We start from the raw sequence: 20414 nt of genomic DNA, 5'->3' as shown, positions 1-20414 counted from the left end.
AAGGCACTGTCAGGTAACATGAATTTCTATTTGCCCCTTTGCTTGCAAGCCAGTAAGGCACTGTCAGGTAAGATGCATTTCTATTTCCCATGTTGCTTGCAAGTAGTAAGGCACTGTCAGGTAACATGAATTTCTATTTGCCCCTTTGCTTGCAAGCCAGTAAGGCACTGTCAGGTAACATGCATTTCTATTTGCCCCTTTGCTTGTAAGCCAGTAAGGCACTGTCAGGTACCATGCATTTCTATGTGCAGCTTTTCTTGCAAGCCATTAAGGCACTGTCAGGTAACATGCATTTCTATTTAGCTTTGCTTGCAAGCCAGTAAGACACTGTCAGGTAACATGCATTTCTATGTACAGCTTTTCTTGCAAGCCAGTAAGGCACTGTCAGGTAACATGCATTTCTATGTGCAGCTTTTCTTGCAAGCCAGTAAGAAATGCATGTTACCTGACAGTGCCTTACTGGCTTGCAAGAAAAGCTGCACATATAAATGCATGTTACCTGACAGTGCCTATGTGCAGCTTTTCTTGCAAGCCAGTAAGGCACTGTCAGTTAACATGCATTTCTATTTGCCATTTTGCTTGCAAGCCAGTAAGGCACTGTCAGGTAACATGCATTTCTATTTGCCATTTTGCTTGCAAGCCAGTAAGGCACTGTCAGGTAACATGCATTTCTATTTGCCCCATTGATTCCTGTAACAACCAATGACTACAGGCAGATATTCTTATCAAAGTATTTTTGTGTGTAAGCCTAAAGGACATTTCAAACATACATGACTTTTCTGGAACTTGTATTCTTCCATTCAAAAAGGGGGGGGGGTGAAGCCACAATCACTCTTTTTGCATATTTCTGTAATGAGTTATAGGTTTGTCAAGTTGTTTTATTATAAGGTGTGTGGTTTTCAAGTCACTTTCTAAAAAGTTTATTTTTAAAATCATTTTACCCACATAACAACTAGACCTTAGAAGATACCTGGTCAAGTGCTTAAGTTACAGACTGGTTCCCAATCCCAGCTTTACCACTTAAATAATGTTTGTGAGTCAGAGCACAAAAAATATCTTACTGTGCCATTCTACAGGAGTTCTATTTTAAACTTTGCAAGTCCTGTTTTGCCTTGTAAAGAGGATCTCATAACTCAACAAAACGAATGTGTTTAGGCGTTTTTAATTATTAATAAAACAAGAATATTTATTTTTACCCAAAAGGAAATAAATTAAAAGATGCTACGGAATTGCAATCACTGTGTTTATTTTTTCATATTCCTCCATACTAGAAATGTTGAACTTGAGAGAAAGAAGCCCAGGTACAACTGGCCTTAAATTCTGATTTCGTTACTAGCCATTGGTGAGTAGTAATCAACGCTTGGCGAGCAAGAAATGTGGGCTGTGTGCATTTGAAGAAGGGGCAAGTGACTTTTTATGCCAGGCTCCCCTTTTCTACCTGGGTGGAGAGGGGGCAAGGGCATAGTTTTGAGTACTCACAGGGAGAGTGTAGCCAAAGTTCTCAACGTTTTGTCACCCCACAGCGGGTGAAAACACTGGATTTTGCTTTTGGCGGGTGAAAGCCCATTCATTTACATGGATGGGTTGGGAGCTTGGTGGGTCAGAGAGCGGGTGACGCCTGCAGGTATGGTGAAGCTCCTGTGCCACGGGCAGCAGAATTCTCAGGGTGTTTGCACCACTTGCATAGTCACAGGGATTTTATGAAGGTCAAGCACCATTTGCCTGGTACACGACCTTACTGTCTTAATAACTGAATAAAGGCTTCACTGTGCATGGCTGGTCTCTGGGTGGCAGTAATGCTCCAAACATGAAGTTGCCTTATGGTGCCATGCACCATTTTTTCAGAAAACACTTTAAAAATATTTTTCAACCATGCCACGTCAAATGCATTTTTCTTAGATGAAATAGGTAAACTACGTTACTAGACCTGCGGGTCTGATGGGATTTGTAAGAATGTGCAAGGCCTGGGCTGTGGGGCAGTACAGTGCTGTTTGTGGGAACATTGAAGGGATGCGGCGGAAGGACTGATGTGTGTGGGGTGCTGTGTAGGCAGTGCTGTGTATGGAGTCATTGCAGCTGGTGATGCGCGAGAAGAGGAGTGTGGGGCTGGAACTGATGTACAGGGAGGGTGCTGCATGTGGAAGGCTGGGAGAATGGGAGTGCTGTGCAGGCAGTGCTGTGCATGGGGTCATTGCAGCTGGTGCTGCGCGAGAAGAGGAGTGCGAGGCTGGAACTGATGTGCAGGGAGGGTGCTGCATGTGGAGGGCTGGGAGAGTGGGAGTGCTGTGCAGGCAGTGCTGTGCATGGGGTCATTGCAGCTGGTGCTGCGCGAGAAGAGGAGTGTGGGGCTGGCACTGATGTGCAGGGAGGGTGCTGCATGTGGAGGGCTGGGAGAGTGGGAGTGCTGTGCAGGCAGTGCTGTGCATGGGGTCATTGCAGCTGGTGCTGTGCGAGAAGAGGAGTGTGAGGCTGGAACTGATGTACGGGGAGGGTGCTGCATGTGGAAGGCTGGGAGAATGGGAGGGCTGTGCAGGCAGTGCTGTGCATGGGGTCATTGCAGCTGGTGCTGCGCGAGAAGAGGAGTGTGAGGCTGGAACTGATGTGCAGGGAGGGAGCTGCATGTGGAAGGAGTTAACGACCTCGCTCCATTGAAAATGAAGGCAATTAAGACCAAAACCACAAAGAACGCTTGGTTCAATGACAAAATTCTTACTGCTACACAAGAAAAGAGAGCTCTTCAAAGAGCCTGGAGGAAAGACCCTAATGATAATACCCTAACAAAATATAAAAAATACACTCTCAACTACAAAAAACTCATTATAAAAGCAAAGGCAACACACTACAATGAAAGAATCGTGAATGCTCAATCCAACACTGGGGAGTTATTTAAAATCTTAGCGGAATTCCAAAACCAGCCTCCACCCACTAACAACACCATTAAAGATAATAAGTGGTGTCAGGGCATTCATGACACCTTTTTACTCAAGATTGATTCTCATAAAGAAAAAATCAGTAAAGCCCTTGATAATGTAGCCATTACACAATCCACTACTGATACCACTTCACCCAACACCTGTTGTCACGTCCGCTCCCTCTAGGGGGCGGCTAACTCCCTCTAGGGGGCGGCTCACATGGACTTTCTGGCACAGGTGGAGACGAATTTCATCCATCGCCTCTACGTCCTCCAACATGGCGGTAGCAAGGAAAAGCAGCGCTCCAGCCTTCCGAATCCGAGAGTGTCGGATGACTCCGCCCCCAACCTCGCAGAATGGATTACCTTCGGCGGCGTCTTCGGTCCAGCGCGTTGCTACTGCTTTCAGAGGCCACGCTCCGTGAGTTCGTAATTCTAGGATAGCTCTATTTACCCTTCCAATACTGCGCTTGTCTGTAATCTTACAACCGTCTCTCCCTTTTCTCAGTATCAGACTCCTCTGTTCTTGGTCCTCTTCCCTACCAGCTCTCCACACGCTTACACCGAAGGCATTGGTTCTACACTCTGCAGTACGTATAGTTCCGTACCCCCCCAGCATACAACATACTTTCATTCATTCCATCACTAACCTTTCTCCATTCTTCAGTCTCTTCAGCAAGGACAGGGAGTTACTTTCTACCACGAGCTGAACAGAAGACAACCTTCGTGCAAGCCGTCTTACACCCCCTCAACAGACATTCAGACTTAAAGGTATATCGCTCACCAGAGTCCTACTGCAGCTATCTTTCCCTTTTCTAAAAACCACCTGGTTTCTCTCTTCAGGATAGTTCGCGATAGCAAGTCCAACTTCCGAAGTCACTCCTGGGAATCAAGACTCGCCCATCGCTTCTTTCGAGTTCCTGGCACAACAGGGTTTTCTCCCCCACGAGGGTTTCCCTGACTTCCCCTCCTCGACCTGGGTTTCTCCGGTGCGGGGAGAGGAGGTTAGGTGAGCTTTCCATTCTTCTCTACGAATTCCTACTGGACCAGGTTAGTGTTGTCTTGTTGTTTATCTGATATCTGCAGTAGGGACTGTGAACACCAAACTTTTGGAATATAAGGGTACATAGATTGTAACAGTTAGCAACGCCCGATTTTTTCAAGACTATACCGGCCTCACAGTCTTTATTGATAGAATCAGAGGATCCATTATGGACCAACAAATACAACAATTAATGGCAGCGGTTCAGTCCCTGTCATCCGAGGTCCAGCAATTGAAGCTAGAGAATACCAGCTTGAGGCAACAGGTGGGTCGAGCAGCCCATAGCTCGGAAGTACCTCCTGGCCCATTACCCACAGGACGTTTTGATGGTAATCCCCATGCAGTCAAGGAATTTCTTGAGTCCTGTTCTGTACAGTTCGCCTTTAAGGCAGCCTTTTTCCCCGACAGATAGAGACAAGGTGGGCCATATGATTGCCCAAATGTCAGGGGCTGCGTTAGCTTGGGCCACTCCTTTGGTTACCAGTAACAATCCCATACTCTATTCCTACCCTGCTTTTTTTAACAGCATAAAGAGTATGTTTGGGAGACAGGAGATAACCATTGCCTCACAGGAAAAGTTATTGGATTGTAAACAGGGTAGTCAGGATCTCCTTTCCTATATCACACGCTTTAAGCAACTAGCTTCTGACACGGCATGGGCCGATGAAGCTTTGATGACCATATTCCGAAGAGGGCTTTCAGAGGATTTAAAGGACGAGGTGTCCCGAGCCCCTCGTCCATATAACATGGCGGAATACATCTCGCTGGTTATGCAGTTAAGACTATCGACTGCAAGAAAGACAGAAGGAAAGAAAAAAAGGAAAGAGCAGACGAACCACCGAAGATACCCTGTCTCCTATTAGACCAGTTCCTTCCGAGGAGCCGATGCAAATAGGGAATACGAGAGGCCCGTTATCCATGGGTGAACGTACCAGAAGGCGTACTCAGGGTCTTTGTATGTATTGTGGAGAGAGCTCTCACTCGGTCAAGGAATGTCCCCATACTCCCCCGAGGAAGGCGGGAAACGCCAGCGCCCGACCGTAAGGGGAACGACGGTGCAGGGTTCCAGAGTTACTAGTTCCCTTCAAAGCATTCCCAGGGTTCAACAAGATCTATCCACAGAAAACCAGATGATAGTACTTGAAGTTACGCTAGCCTGGGGTAGCACAAGATTGGAAAACGTGCCCGCACTTATCGATAGCAGAGCCGCAGGAAATTTTTTAGACAACACATTTGCTACTAAACAGGGGATTCCAAAAGTACCCAAGGCATTAATGATCCCGGTTGAGAGTGTGGACGGTAGCCCTCTTACTTCCGGTCCCATAAAAGACCACACTTCTCCTCTCACGATGACTATAGCGGCACATCAAGAAATCCTGAAATTAGATTTAATCAAGACTGCACATTATCCTGTAATCTTAGGATTGCCATGGCTGAGATTTCACAACCCCTTTATTAACTGGAGAGCTGGTACTCTTTTTTTGGGGTCAGAACATTGTGTTCACAATTGCCATAACTTAGTCGCCTCCACCTCCAAGAGCAAGCACTCTCAAGAGTCTTTTTGTGTCACAAATAAGATTCTTAACGAAGTAAACACTCTTCCTCAGGAATATCAGGAATTCCACCAGGTCTTTGCAAAGACAGAATTCACTGAATTACTGCCTCACCGCATAGATGACTGTTGTATAGATCTGGTTCCGAATTGTCCTCTCCCCTTTGGCCGCATGTACATATTGTCCGCCAAGGAAAAAGAGGCACTGAAAGAATATCTGAAGACAAATCTAGAAAATGGCTTAATCACGGAATCCACCTCTCCTGCAGCGGCGTCACTCTTCTTTATTCCAAAGAAAAACACGTTCCGAGTTACGTCCCTGCATTGACTTCAGAGGGTTAAATAAGATCACAGTGCCGGACAAGTATCCCATGCCGCTTATTCCGGATATCTTGGAAGCGCTTAGAGGAGCTAGACTCTACACTAAACTGGATCTACGCGGTGCTTATCACCTCATCCGCATAAGAAGAGGAGACGAATGGAAGACCGCATTTTTGCAGATATAGCCCTACATTTTGTCATTGTCTATTTAGATAACATTTTGGTATTTTCATCCACCCTTGCAGACCATGTCATTCATGTTAAAGAAGTCTTACACAGACTACAGAAGAACCATCTCTTTTGTAAACTAGAGAAATGCGAATTCCATAAAAACAAAGTGGCATATCTAGGGTATATCCTGTCCGAACAAGGAGTCTCCATGGACCCCTCAAAGGTGTCAGCTATCCTTGATTGGCCAGCCCCCAAGTCAGTTAAAGAAATACAGCGATTTCTTGGCTTCGCAAATTCTACAGGCGCTTCGTTCCTCATTTTTCTACCCTCACCCATCCCATCACTCATCTGCTAAAGAAAGGGGTTGTATTTCGGTGGACAAATGAGACTCAGGAATCCTTTCAGGAACTAAAAGCCCTATTTACTAGAGCTCCTATCTTGGCAATGCCGGATCAGCTTCACAGATTCATAGTGGAATCAGATGCCTCAGACCAGTGTATTGGAGCGGTTCTGTTACAACCGGACGACAGGGGGTTGGAAAGACCCATTGCTTACCTATCAAAGACTCTGTCCCAGGCAGAAGTAAATTACACGGTTCTCGAGAAAGAGTTGCTCGCGATCAAGAGGGCCTTTGAAGAATGGCGTCATTTACTTTTGGGAGCATTATTTCCTATTGAAATAAGAACCGACCATCACAACCTCCGAGCACTGCAATATGCCCAAACCAACAATAGTAGACAAGCTAGATGGGCGCATTTTTTTTCACCCTTCCGGGTTACATTCACTTTCATACCGGGCAAGACTAATCTCAAAGCGGATGCCTTATCCCGCAGTAATCCACGAAAAGGAACTCCCTTTCAGCCTGAACCTATGTTTCCCAACCTGGTCACAGTGCCTGTTGTCCATTCTTTTCTTCAAAAGGTAGCACTAAGGACAAGAAATCTGGACTTGGATCAGGACGATACCCTGCGAGAACTAGGACTTACTGCAGATCGGGGTCTTCTTTTCAAGGAAGACAAGATGTACCTTCCCGATCAAGAACTACAATTAGAAGTACTTCAAATGTGTCATGACTCCAAGGCAGCCGGGCATAGAGGTACTCTCAATAGTACAGAACAAATTCAACGGCACTTCTGGTGGCCGACACTTCGCAACAATGTAATGGACTATGTCGCGTCTTGTCCGGTGTGTCTACAAACCAAGAACCCAAGGATTCCTCCTATTGGCAAACTTATCCTGACCCAAATTCCTACGAAACCTTGGCAAATAATATCAACGGACTTTATCGTGGATTTACCAAGGTCAGAGGGTTGTAATACCATCATGGTGACAATAGACTCTTTGACCAAATTGGCGCATTTCGTCCCTCTCCCATCTGTTCCATCTGCACCTGTTATGGCCAGGGTATTCGTGGAACGCATTTTTTCACTCCACGGACTACCGGAGGTCATTATCTCGGATCGAGGACCACAATACACGTCACAGTACTGGAAACATGTTTGTCGTTTACTAGGGATCTCAAGAGCGCTCAGTTCAGGATACCACCCTCAGACCAACGGCCAGACTGAACGTTTAAATCAAACCCTGGAAGCATATCTAAGATGTTATATATCAGCTTTACAAGATAATTGGAAGGCTTTACTGCCTATAGCAGAATTTGCTTATAATAATGCGGTTCATTCCACCATACGTGTTAGTCCTTTCTTTAGTGCATTTGGATTGCATCCGGAGGTGTACGCATCAACTGTTCCCACGGATACTTTGTATCCGGATTTAGATGGGTTAATAACCTCCATTCAACAAGGACATCGAAATGCACAGGTAGCTCTAAAGGATGCTCATGAACGCTATAAGATACAAGCCGACAAACATCGGAGTCCCACACCTTCCATTCAAGTTGGTGACAAGGTCTGGTTGTCAAGTAAATATCTCCCCAAGAGTTTGAAACCTTCAAAATTATCGCCGAGATACTTTGGACCCTTTTTGGTTCTTGAAAATAAAGGTCTGGCTGCTTTCAAGTTACGTCTCCCTTTTTCTTGGAAACGCATACACCCTACATTCCATGTTTCTCAGTTGAAGCCTGACGTACAATCCCGATTCCATGTGTCCAAGAAGGGAACTCCCCCTCCGGTCCTGACAAGTGAAGGACCGGAATACGAAGTCTCCTCGATCTGTGATTCACGCTATAGAAGAGGGGTGCTACAGTTTCTTATAGACTGGAAGGGATATTCTCAGGCGGAACGTTCTTGGGAACCCGCCTCAGCGGTTCATGCTCCCCGTTTGGTTGGCAGGTTTTACCGGCTACATCCTGGTAAACCGGGTTTCGTCGCCCTTCGGAGGGGGCATACTGTCACGTCCGCTCCCTCTAGGGGGCGGCTAACTCCCTCTAGGGGGCAGCTCACATGGACTTTCTGGCACAGGTGGAGACGAATTTCATGCATCGCCTCTACGTCCTCCAACATGGCGGTAGCAAGGAAAAGCAGCGCTCCAGCCTTCCGAATCCGAGAGTGTCGGATGACTCCGCCCCCAACCTCGCAGAATGGATTACCTTCGGCGGCGTCTTCGGTCCAGCGCGTTGCTACTGCTTTCAGAGGCCACGCTCCGTGAGTTAGTAATTCTAGGATAGCTCTATTTACCCTTCGAATACTCCGCTTGTCTGTAATCTTACAACCGTCTCTCCCTTTTCTCAGTATCAGACTCCTCTGTTCTTGGTCCTCTTCCCTACCAGCTCTCCACACGCTTACACCGAAGGCATTGGTTCTACACTCTGCAGTACGTATAGTTCCGTACCCCCCCAGCATACAACATACTTTCATTCATTCCATCACTAACCTTTCTCCATTCTTCAGTCTCTTCAGCAAGGACAGGGAGTTACTTTCTACCACGAGCTGAACAGAAGACAACCTTTGTGCAAGCCGTCTTACACCCCCTCAACAGACATTCAGACTTAAAGGTATATCGCTCACCAGAGTCCTACTGCAGCTATCTTTCCCTTTTCTAAAAACCACCCGGTTTCTCTCTTCAGGATAGTTCGCGATAGCAAGTCCAACTTCCGAAGTCACTCCTGGGAATCAAGACTCGCCAATCGCTTCTTTCGAGTTCCTGGCACAACAGGGTTTTCTCCCCCATGAGGGTTTCCCTGACTTCCCCTCCTCGACCTGGGTTTCTCCGGTAGGGGGAGAGGAGGTTAGGTGAGCTTTCCATTCTTCTCTACGAATTCCTACTGGACCAGGTTAGTGTTGTCTTGTTGTTTATCTGATATCTGCAGTAGGGACTGTGAACACCAAACCTTTGGAATATAAGGGTACATAGATTGTAACACCTGTGAAAACATTATCCCTCAATTCTCATTCACACACTATCCTGAAGATGAAGTATCCAAAATCATACAGGATCTCAAAGCTACGTCTTGTCCTGCTGATGATTGCCCCACTGACATTCTTAAGGAGTCCTTAGATACCTTGCTTCCATGGATCACCAAACTGGTTAACCTCTCCTTTGATGAGGGTCTGGTGCCGGACCTGTTAAAGTCAGCATGGATCACTCCTCTACTGAAAAAGGAAAACCTTGATCCGGCCAACAACGACAATTACAGGCCCATAACCAACATGCCCGTTGTCCTCAAGATACTTGACAAACTTGCCTACTTACAGCTACAGGCCCATGTTGAAAAACACAACATCTTGGGTACGCGTCAGTCAGGATATAGAGCTCGTCACGGGACTGAGACAGCTATGCTGGATCTCTAATCAACACTAGCTAGCATAGCTGACAAAAACCAAGCTGCACTGCTCATGCAATTGGATCTCTCCGCAGCCTTTGACCTAGTTTATCACAGCTTACTAGTGTCAAGGCTCGGAGAGGTCACCAATTGCTCTGTGATTGCATCCAAATGGATTGTTTCCTTTCTGGGTCCCAGAATGGTACGGGTCTGCGTTGGTGATAATCAATCTTCTCCAATCTCTCAGACATGCAGAGTTCCCCAGGGCTCCTGTCTATCGCCGATGCTCTTAAATCTTTACATCCGGCCCCTTCTTGACCTCTTGAACAAATTAGGAGTGCAATACACAAATTACGCTGATGACACTCAGGTTGTTATACAGTTGAGTGGCTCATACAGCAGTGACACGGAAACCATCAACAAAATATATAAAACCATACAAGATTGGATGGCCTGCAATTCTTTTGCCCTGAACGATAAAAAAAACAAACTCCTTATCGTGGCATCCAAAAACACTCGGGCGAAACTTGATTCTAACTACGCCAGTTTCTATAAAGCCAACAATACCATTATCGTTCAAAAGAAAGTCAAGACCTTAGGAGTAGTTCTTGATGAAGAACTCTCCATGAAATCCCATGTTTCCAGCATTAAATCTAGCTGCGGTCTTATAAACAAGAGAATAAGATATATTCGACCATTCATATCGGAAGAGAACTGTGCTCTCTTGTCCACCACACTGATAAATTCAAGATTGGACTATTGTAACAGCCTCCTGGCGGGCACCACTGCCTCTAATATCCAATCTTTACAAGTGGCGCAGAACAATGCCGTGTGCAACATTTTCAATCAGTCTCGTCGTACACACATCTCTACCTTTAGGCAAAAACTCCACTGGCTTCCTGTCAAACACTGCATAACACATAAAATGCTCACCACGACCCACAAATGCCTCAGTTTAAGCAGTCCCACCTATCGGTCATCCCGTATTAGCATCAAACCTAATGCGAGGAACCTTCGCTCTTCCTCTGCGATCACTCTCAAACATCTTAAATTCAGGACAGCCAAATTTGGAGGTACTACTCTTGATGCTCAGGGTCCCCTTCTTTGGAAAACACTTCCAGCCAGGATACGGCAGATCCAGAGCTATGCCGTGTTCAAACGTGCCATAAAGACCCACTTCTTCAACCTCGAATAACCCTGTGACTCTTCGCTCATTCTGCCTCTTATGCTGGTTTGTCTTTGTTTTGTTCTGTGTGCGCCCTGAGGCCCGCAGGCATTTTGCCGCATTATAAAAATTAAAATAAATAAATCAATAAGACTGGGAGAGTGGGAGTGCTGTGCAGGCAGTGCATGGAGTCATTGCAGCTGGTGCTGCGAGAGAAGAGGAGTGTGCGGCTGGAACTGATGTGCGGGGAGGGTAATGCATGTGGAAGGCTGGGAGAATGGAAGTGCTGTGCAGGCAGTGCTGTGCATGGAGTCATTGCAGCTGGTGCTGCGAGAGAAGAGGAGTGTGATGCTGGAACTGATGTGCAGGGAGGGTGCTGCATGAGGAAGGCTGGGAGAGTGCTTTGCAGGCAGTGCTGTGCATGGAGTCATTGCAGCTAATGCTGCGCGAGAAGAGGAGTGTGGGGCTGGAACTGATGTGCAGGCATGTGCTGCATGTGGAGGGCTAGGAGAGTGGGAGTGCTGTGCATGGAGTAATTGCAGCTGGTGCTGTGCGAGAAGAGGAGTGTGAGGCTGGAACTGATGTGCAGGGAGGGTGCTGCATGTGGAAGGCTGGGAGAGTGGAAGTGCTGTGCAGGCAGTGCTGTGCATGGAGTCATTGCAGCTGGTGCTGCGAGAGAAGAGGAGTGTGAGGCTGGAACTGATGTGCAGGGAGGGCATTACATGTGGAAGGCTGGGAGAATGGGAGTGTTGTGCAGGCAGTGCTGTGCATGGAGTCGTTGCAGCTGGTGCTGCGCAAGAAGTAGAGTATGAGGCTGGAACTGATGTGCAGGGACGGTGCTGCATGTGGAAGGCTGGGAGAGTTGGAGTGCTGTGCAGGCAGTGCTGTGCATGGAGTCATTGCAGCTGGTGCTGTGAGAGAAGAGGAGTGTGAGGCTGGAACTGATGTGCAGGGAGGGTGCTGCATGTGGAAGGCTGAGCGAGTTTTGTGCAGACAGTGCTGTGCATGGAGTCATTGCAGCTGGTGCTGCGCAAGAAGTAGAGTATGAGGCTGGAACTGATGTGCAGGGACGGTGCTGCATGTGGAAGGCTGGGAGAGTTGGAGTGCTGTGCAGGCAGTGCTGTGCATGGAGTCATTGCAGCTGGTGCTGTGAGAGAAGAGGAGTGTGAGGCTGGAACTGATGTGCAGGGAGGGTGCTGCATGTGGAGGGCTGGGAGAGTGCTGTGCATGGAGTCATTGCAGCTGGTGCAGCGGGAAAAGAGGAGTGTGAGGCTGGAACTGATGTGCAGGGAGGGTGCTGCATGTGGAGGGCTGGGAGAGTGCTGTGCATGGAGTCATTGCAGCTGGTGCTGCGCGAGAAGAGTGCTGGGCTGGAACTGATGTGCGGGGAGGGTGCTGCATGTGGGAGGGCTGGGAGTGCTGTGCTTGGAGGCATTGCAGCTGGTGCTGCGTGAGGAGGGTGAGGCTGGAACTGATGTGCAGGGAGGGTGCTTCATGTGGAAGGCTGCGAGTGCTGTGCATGAGTCATTGCAGCTGGTTCTGTGTGAGAAGAGGAGTGTGAGGCTGGAACTGATGTGCAGGGAGGGTGCTGCATGTGGAGGGGTGGGAGAGTGCTGCGTAAGCAGTGCTGTGCATGGAGTCATTGCAGATGGTGCTGCGTGAGAAGAGGAGTGGGGGTCTGGAACTGATGTGCATGGAGGGTGCTGCATGTGGAGGGGTGGGAGAGTGCTGCGTAAGCAGTGCTGTGCATGGAGTCATTGCAGGTGGTGCTGCGGGAGAAGAGGAGTGTGGGGCTGGAACTGATGTGCAGGGAGGGTGCTGCATGTGGGAGAGTGGGAGTGCTGCGCAGGCATTGCTGTGCATGGAGGCATTGCAGGTGGTGCTGCAGGAGAAGAGGAGTGTGAGGCTGGAACTGATGTGCAGGGAGGGTGCTGCATGTGGGAGAGTGGGAGTGCTGTGCAGGCATTGCTGTGCATGGAGGCATTGCAGGTGGTGCTGCGGGAGAAGAGGAGGGTGAGGCTGGAACTGATGTGCAGGGAGGGTGCTTCATGTGGAAGGCTGGGATAGTGCTGTGCAGGCAGTGCTGTGCATGGAGACATTGCAGCTGGTGCTGTGCGAGAAGAGGAGTGTGAGGCTGGAACTGATGTGCAGGGAGGCTGCTGCATGTGGGAGAGTGGGAGTGCTGTGCAGGCATTGCTGTGCATGAGGCATTGCAGGTGGTGCTGCGGGAGAAGAGGAGTGTGGGGCTGGAACTGATGTGCAGGGAGGGTGCTGCATTTGGGAGAGTGGGAGTGATGTGCAGGCATTGCTGTGCATGAGGCATTGCAGGTGGTGCTGCGGGAGAAAAGGAGTGTGGGGCTGGAACTGATGTGCAGGGAGGGTGCTGCATGTGGGAGAGTGGGAGTGCTGTGCAGGCATTGCTGCTGGTGCTGCAGGAGAAGAGGAGTGTGAGGCTGGAACTGATGTGCAGGGAGGGTGCTGCATGTGGGAGAGTGGGAGTGCTGTGCAGGCATTTCTGTGCATGGAGGCATTGCAGGTGGTGCTGCAGGAGAAGAGGAGTGTGGGGCTGGAACTGATGTGGGGGAGAGGGAGTGCTGTGCAGGCATTGCTGTGCATGAGGCACTGCAGGTGGTGCTGCAGGAGAAGGAGTGTGGGGCTGGAACTGATGTGCAGGGAGGGTGCTGCATGTGGGAGAGCGGGAGTGCTGTGCAGGCATTGCTGTGCATGAGGCACTGCAGGTGGTGCTAAAGGAGAAGGAGTGTGGGGCTGGAACTGATGTGCAGGGAGGGTGCTGCATGTGGGAGAGCGGGAGTGCTGTGCAGGCATTGCTGTGCATGAGGCACTGCAGGTGGTGCTGCAGGAGAAGAGGAGTGTGGGGCTGGAACTGATGTGCAGGGAGGGTGCTGCATCTGGAGGAGTGGGAGTGCTGTGCAGGCATTGCTGTGCATAGAGGCATTGCAGGTGGTGCTGCAGGAGAAGAGGAGTGTGGGGCTGGAACTGATTTGGGAGAGAGGGTGCTGCATGTGGGAGAGTGGGAGTGCTGTGCAGGCATTGCTGTGCATGGAGGCATTGCAGCTGGTGCTGCAGGAGAAGAGGAGTGTGGGGCTGGAACAGATGTGGGAGAGAGGGTGCTGGATGTGGGAGAGTGGGAGTGCTGTGCAGGCATTGCTGTGCATGGAGGCATTGCAGCTGGTGCTGCAGGAGAAGAGGAGTGTGGGGCTGGAACTGATGTGGGAGAGAGGGTGCTGCATGTGGGAGAGCGGGAGTGCTGTGCAGGCATTGCTGTGCATGGAGGCATTGCAGCTGGTGCTGCAGGAGAAGAGGAGTGTGGGGCTGGAACAGATGTGGGAGAGAGGGTGCTGGATGTGGGAGAGTGGGAGTGCTGTGCAGGCATTGCTGTGCATGGAGGCATTGCAGCTGGTGCTGCAGGAGAAGAGGAGTGTGGGGCTGGAACTGATGTGGGAGAGAGGGTGCTGGATGTGGGAGAGTGGGAGTGCTGTGCAGGCAGTGCTGTGCATGGAGGCACTGCAGGTGGTGCTGCAGGAGAAGAGGAGTGTGGGGCTGGAACTGATGTGCAGGGAGGCTGCTGCATGTGGGAGAGTGGGAGTGCTGTGCAGGCATTGCTGTGCATAGAGGCATTGCAGGTGGTGCTGCAGGAGAAGAGGAGTGTGGGGCTGGAACTGATGTGCAGGGAGGGTGCTGCATCTGGAGGAGTGGGAGTGCTGTGCAGGCATTGCTGTGCATAGAGGCATTGCAGGTGGTGCTGCAGGAGAAGAGGAGTGTGGGGCTGGAACTGATTTGGGAGAGAGGGTGCTGCATGTGGGAGAGTGGGAGTGCTGTGCAGGCATTGCTGTGCATGGAGGCATTGCAGCTGGTGCTGCAGGAGAAGAGGAGTGTGGGGCTGGAACAGATGTGGGAGAGAGGGTGCTGGATGTGGGAGAGTGGGAGTGCTGTGCAGGCATTGCTGTGCATGGAGGCATTGCAGCTGGTGCTGCAGGAGAAGAGGAGTGTGGGGCTGGAACTGATGTGGGAGAGAGGGTGCTGCATGTGGGAGAGTGGGAGTGCTGTGCAGGCAGTGCTGTGGAGGGGCAGTGCAGAGTGCAACACCGCCCCCTCCCCCACCCCGGGGGACAGCATTCTGCAGGCGCTGCAACAGATCAGGAAATCAGGACTTACTCCAACTCACTAAAGTACGCAAAGGGCGTAGCACCGGCACCATCCGAGAGTCAAGCAAAGTGCGCAGCGTAATGGCTTCCAGAATCCGCCTCGTCTTGCGCCGGTGCGGAACTGACGTGGCAGGCTCGTGAGCGCGGCGCGCGCCCATTGGACAGAAGCGCTATCCCCTCGAGCGCTGGGCCGTGGGCGTGGCCTCGAGCGGCGGCAGCCATGTTAGATGTGGGAAGTCCGCCATGTTTCTTTCAGGCCCCTGCACTGTGCGCGGCCGCTTCGGTCGCCATGTTTATTGTGGGCGATGCCTGCCGCCATTGCGGGGGGGGAGGGCTTCTGACTTTCTGCTGAGAGCAGAATTGGGGCCGGGGTCGGTGATAAGACCCCCCAGTGCTATCCTCCTTGCCATACGCCAGTCTATGCCATAGCTCTGCACCTTTTTTGACACCAAGGTCAATTACACATGATTTTTTTTTGGGGGGGGGGGGGGAATTGAGCCCATTGAAGGGTTTGGCAAGTGAGACACAGCTGAATGCAAGGAGGCGTGTTTTTGTTACAAATTAATCTCATGTTATATTTATAAACTAAAACATACTGTCTCCCTTGAGGCTAAATAAACACCGCATAGAGAGTGGAAGCTTATCAGTGCTGACTCTGAGGTAGACTTCAGTCCCTGTGGCTGTTGGCTTTCTTCTGTGGCCACAGCCTGCTGCACTGGCTCATTTAGTAAGACTAAGCCTGTGTGAGGTATGCACCAGAGTCTCGCGGCTCCAAGGCGGGTGAAACAGAGGAGCTGACGGCCTAGCTCTCAACATTTGTGTCGCAAAGGCGGGTGAAATCACCCGATTTTGTTTTTGGTGGGTGAGACGCCCATTGGAATGAATGGGCGTCCAGGAGGCTTGGCGGGTGAGTCAGCCCTTTAAAAGGCGGGTGACACCCGACAGAAGCGTGTGAGTTGAGAGCTATGGCTGACGAGTAACACACAACAGGCGGGTGTCTAGAGGCTTTTGGCGGGTAACCCCTGCCAAAGGCGGATGAGTTGAGAGCTATGTACTTCACACATGCCAGCATATCAAATGATGGAAGAGGGACAGGCCAGGAATAATTCAAATTGCTAGTTGACTTGCTTGCTATCATGTGAGATTTGAGGGATATTTTAATAGGGAGTGTTAGGCAGAATTATATGCAGTACCCTTTGGGAACACTACACACAATTAAGACTACAAGCGACAGTACAATTCCACCTTTGGTACAAGCCTGTACTACACAGTTAAAGTGGTAGCAGTAGCAGAGCAGCCAGACTTATCTGAAGAGTAAGTGAGCAGTATCTAGTAGTTACACAAAGGACAGCAATTACTATGATTCAAACAAACACTGACTCAAGGTTTCTGACTAAAAAGATATACATTTATTTACACCTCAGTTATAAAACATTTCACTAAAGTAAAGCAGTCTAAATACAACACACCACTCCCAATAGATTCTGAACAAGTTAAACTCAAAGTGAAGTGTGAGCAAAATGGCACTCCAGCAATTTAAAAAGGGAGGGAAAAAGTAAGTTAGACTAAAATTGTGCAGCACCAACAGGCAAGTAAGCAGGGCAATCTAGAAAGAGGAACTACAGTGATGGAATCAAATCAAATAGGCTTAGGGCCAAAGTCAATAGGACAAAAGTCTTTTGCTCAAGATCACACAGTTCAGGGTAGTTCGCGGTTAAGTCTTTGGCAAGAGTTCCGGATGAAGTTGGTCGGCAGAAAAGTTAGTTTAAAGAGTAGAGAAGGACAAGCCCTCGGATTGGCGAAAAGTTTCACACACCTTCACCGCGGCTGGACGAAACCAACAACCGGATTTGCACAGTACCTTTAAATGAAGAAGAAGCTGTAGCTGAGGCGGACGTTCCTGGCAGTTCCTGCAGGCTCACAGTTCCTGAAGTGACTGTCGGACTGACATAAAGTAGGAAGACTGGAGGGTCCTGCACTGCCCAGGGAAGAAACCAGCAGCAGAGCAAAGCAACAAATAAAAGGTGCGCTCCTTGAAACCCAAGCAGGGTCCGACCTTCCTGGCTATCCGACCCACTGTAGCTCTGTACAACGAATTCGACCAGAGGAGGATGTCCTGGCTTGCAGTTTGGGCAAACTAGTTGGTCCAACCAGCTCAGGAGAAGAAGATTCCGGGAGGATCTTCTCTGTCATTGGAGTTCGAGGATTCGGACCTGCAGCAGGGCTTCACCGGGCGGTTCAGTTGTAGTAGGGGTCCTCTTCCGTCAGCTCCTCGTCGGTTCTTTCGTTCCAGTGGCGACTCTGCCTTTCCAGACCCAGAGAATTGCTTTTTATGCAGTTTTCCCCCATTCAGACAGCCTGGCTGTCAATCACACAGCAGGGTGGCTGTCCTGGCCAGACAGTCACCTAGCCAATCAAACAGGAGTGCGACTTGGGTTACCAAGGGAACCCATGGCAGGGGTCCTAAAACCCCTCCCTCACATTCTGCCTACCCAGACTTTCATGTGCCTAAGGAGGGCTTCTGTGTAGAAGCCCGCGAAGAAACAATGAACAAAGGAACCAAACCTGGTTTGGCGCGCAGAGAAAAACACGAGAAAGACATTTTCAAAAAGAAGTGGAGAACAAACCGAGCAAGAACCATACAGCAACTTATATATGGTCTAGCAGGTTTAAGTTCGAGGCTACCAAGATAGCCTAAAACAATACCAAGGTTATTTAAAATAACCGCTGTGGGAGAAATAGGGTTCTTACCACTGCCACCAGCCAAGTCTTGATGAAAAGGGAGCAAAACAATGCTCCAAGAGAAACAGACAAAAAGGGATAAGTATTAACCCTTTCCAGTACTCCATGTAAGAGGGTTTGGAATGGGTCTGTGGATTTAAAAAGACTATTAAAGTCAATGGCAACTTTATATGTTCTGGGAGACAGTAGTCAGTCCCAGAAAATGGAGTCTGAGTTAGGAAGTCTAAAAGACAACCCTGTGTCACTGCACTGAAGGTGCTGTGTAACACACAGTAAAAAGAGGATTCCTGTGGAGTAGGTGAGGCTCCACAGTCTATGAACACAAAAATGTTAAACAAACACAGCAAAACACATGTAAGAGTGGGAAAAAGGGCTCACACTCTTACCTCCTACCAGGTGAACAAAATAAATCCTAGAAATCCAGAAAAGCTGCTGAGGGACTCAGTAGGTAAGGGAAATTAGCCATTCCTGAGAATTCTCCCTAACACTATCCCCCCCCACCTCAAACTAAGGGACAGGAGGATTTAATGCACTCCAGGATGAATCTCTACCTCAAGTCGGTTAAAACATCCTAGAGAGACCATCAGCATTTTGGTGGTGACATCCTGCTCTGTGCTCAATGGTGAAATCAAACCCTTGCAGGCAGATTGACCATCTCAGAAGTTTTGGGTTCTCCCCTTTCATTTGGTGGTCTATCTGAATCATAAAAGTAGATCCATACAAGTATGGTCTAAACTTCTTCAGAGACCACACAATGGCAAAACATTCACGCTCTACGGTTGCCCACCTTGTTTCTGGTTCTTTCAGTTTCCTACTGATGAAGCAAATGGGGTGCTCCCTACTTTTCTTATCCAGTTGACTAAGGACTGCACCTCTACCTGTATTGGAGGCATCTTGTATTGGAGGCATCTTTCTGCACAATGAAGGGTTGGTGATAATCAGGAGCTCTTAGGACTGGAGCTTGACGACGGGCTTTCTTCAGGTTTTCAAAGGCTTGAGTGCACTCCTCATTCCATCTAACCTTTTTAGGGAATTTTGGAGAGGAGATTACATTCAAGGGGGAAACTATGGTCCCATAGTTCTCTATGAAATTCCTGTAGTACCAAGTGAGACCTAGGAAAGCTCTCACTTGGGTTTGAGTAGTAGGGGTGGCCCAGTTTTGCACAGCTTGTACTTTGCTGGGCAATGGCCTTATTTCACCTCCTCCTACCTCATGATCAAGGTAGACCACTTTGCTCTGACCGATTTGACATTTGCTTGCCTTTATGGTCAGATGGGCCTGCTCAAGACCCTGCAAAACATATCCTAAGTGATCCATATGTTCTTTCCATGTGGGGCTGAACACTGCAATGTCATCCAAGTATGACCATCCTTTGGAAAGTAGCAGGTGCATTCTTTAGTCCAAAAGGTTTAGAATGCAGTTTTCTCATTGGCATGGTATGTCAGGGCTATTTGTCAATAGCCTGACGTCAGATCAAATGTACTGAGGTACTTGGCTGAATCAAGTCTATCCACCAGCTCATCTGTCCTTGGCAAAGGATGGGCATCAGTCTTAGTGACTGCATTTAGAGCTCTATAGTCCACACAGAATCTCAACTCCTTGGATCCTGCCTTTGGTACTAGAACAACTGGACTAGACCATGGACTTGTAGAGGGCTATATAACCCTGAGATCAAGCATCTTGTTGACCTCTCCTTTGATGTGGGATCTCACATGTTCTGACATTCTGTAAACTCTGATTTGCACAGGTAGACAGTAACCAGTGAGAATATCATGCTGGCCCCAAGGGGTCAAGCCTGGTGATAGTGAAAACAGGGAGGCAAACTGATTTAACAGAACTTTGCACTTCACCTCTTGTTCAGAAGTCAGTTGAAAAGAGAGATTGACTCTGTCTATTTTCTTTTCCAAAGGTTGGCCTCTGAGGAGGTCGGGTAGAGGTTCACTCTCCTCCTCCTCTTGAGCTGAAGCTAAAAGCAAAGCTCGCACTTCTGGTCTCGAGACATATGCCTTCAAACGGTTGGCGTGAAAGACTCTGGGAGACTCCTTCAATCTGCCTAAATCCACCAAATAGTTCACCTCTCCAAGTAGGCCCACAACCTTGAAGTGTCTTATCCATTTGTCCTGCAAGGCCCTCTGCCTTGTTGGCACCATAACTAAAACAAGCTGGTCTTGAGTAAACTCAACCATGCTGGCCTTCTGGTCATGCCAATGTTTGACCAGAGCCTGACCTGCTTTTAAGTTATCACTAGCTCCTGCCATCATGTGTGAAATTCTCATCCGGAGACCTATCACATAGTCAGTCACTCTGACTGGCTTGGGGCAAGGAACACTCTCCAACCCCTCCTTAATCAGGGCCAATGGACCTCTGACTGGATGTCCATAGAGAAGTTCAAAGGGACTGTATCCAACACCCTCATGAGGGACTTCTATAAGCAAAGAGAAGGCATGGCAGTAGAAGGACCCACTTTCTTTTAAGGGGATCCTCTAAAGCACCTATCATGCTATTCATAGTTTGATTAAACCTCTCTACCAGTTCATTTGTCTGTGGATGGTAGGCTGTAGAGAACTTGTAAGTGACACCACAGTTTTCACACATGGCTTGCATGTAGTGGGACATACAATT

The 20414-nt window shown here is 49.0% G+C and overlaps 1 protein-coding gene across 2 annotated transcripts in view; it reads right to left on the bottom strand.

Moving 5' to 3' along the window:
• Window positions 1-15194, bottom strand: part of NAIF1 (nuclear apoptosis inducing factor 1) — a 104255-nt gene extending 89061 nt beyond the window's left edge. Inside the window, exon 1 of one of the 2 annotated variants that reach the window (XM_069609103.1) lies at window positions 15060-15194. The gene's annotated coding sequence lies outside the window, so the exon portion shown is untranslated. The remainder of the gene's footprint in view (window positions 1-15059) is intronic. The other variant, XM_069609102.1, reaches the window with a different exon arrangement.
• Window positions 15195-20414: the final 5220 nt, after the last annotated feature.

This window comes from Ambystoma mexicanum, chromosome 8 (assembly GCF_040938575.1).
Source record: "Ambystoma mexicanum isolate Mex_15411 chromosome 8, UKY_AmexF1_1, whole genome shotgun sequence".
Classification (NCBI taxonomy): domain Eukaryota; kingdom Metazoa; phylum Chordata; class Amphibia; order Caudata; family Ambystomatidae; genus Ambystoma; species Ambystoma mexicanum.
This window is presented reverse-complemented; position numbering and strand designations above follow the sequence as displayed.